Here is a 262-nt window from a genome sequence, read left to right on the forward strand (position 1 = left end):
TCTCCCTCCTACCTGACCGGGCGGCGGCAGTGACTGAGCTGAACCGGACCCTGCCACAGCCAGTGAATCAGCAGCAGCCCCGAAGCCCCAGCCGGCCCGGCTCGGCTCGGCTCCGTGCGGTGCGGGCAACGTGATGCTGCCGGGCCAATAGGCAGCGCGGGAGCGAACGGCCCCGCGGGTGGCCGCAGGTGCGGGCAGGGCTCGGAGCCGTGAAAGACTCCACGGGCGCCCAGGGGAGGGGATGTGAGCAGGGAAGTGTGGG

This window comes from Neopsephotus bourkii, unplaced genomic scaffold (assembly GCF_033783945.1).
Source record: "Neopsephotus bourkii isolate Nb327-2 ecotype Australia unplaced genomic scaffold, CSIRO-AGI_Nbou_v1 NB_941, whole genome shotgun sequence".
NCBI lineage: Eukaryota > Metazoa > Chordata > Aves > Psittaciformes > Psittacidae > Neopsephotus > Neopsephotus bourkii.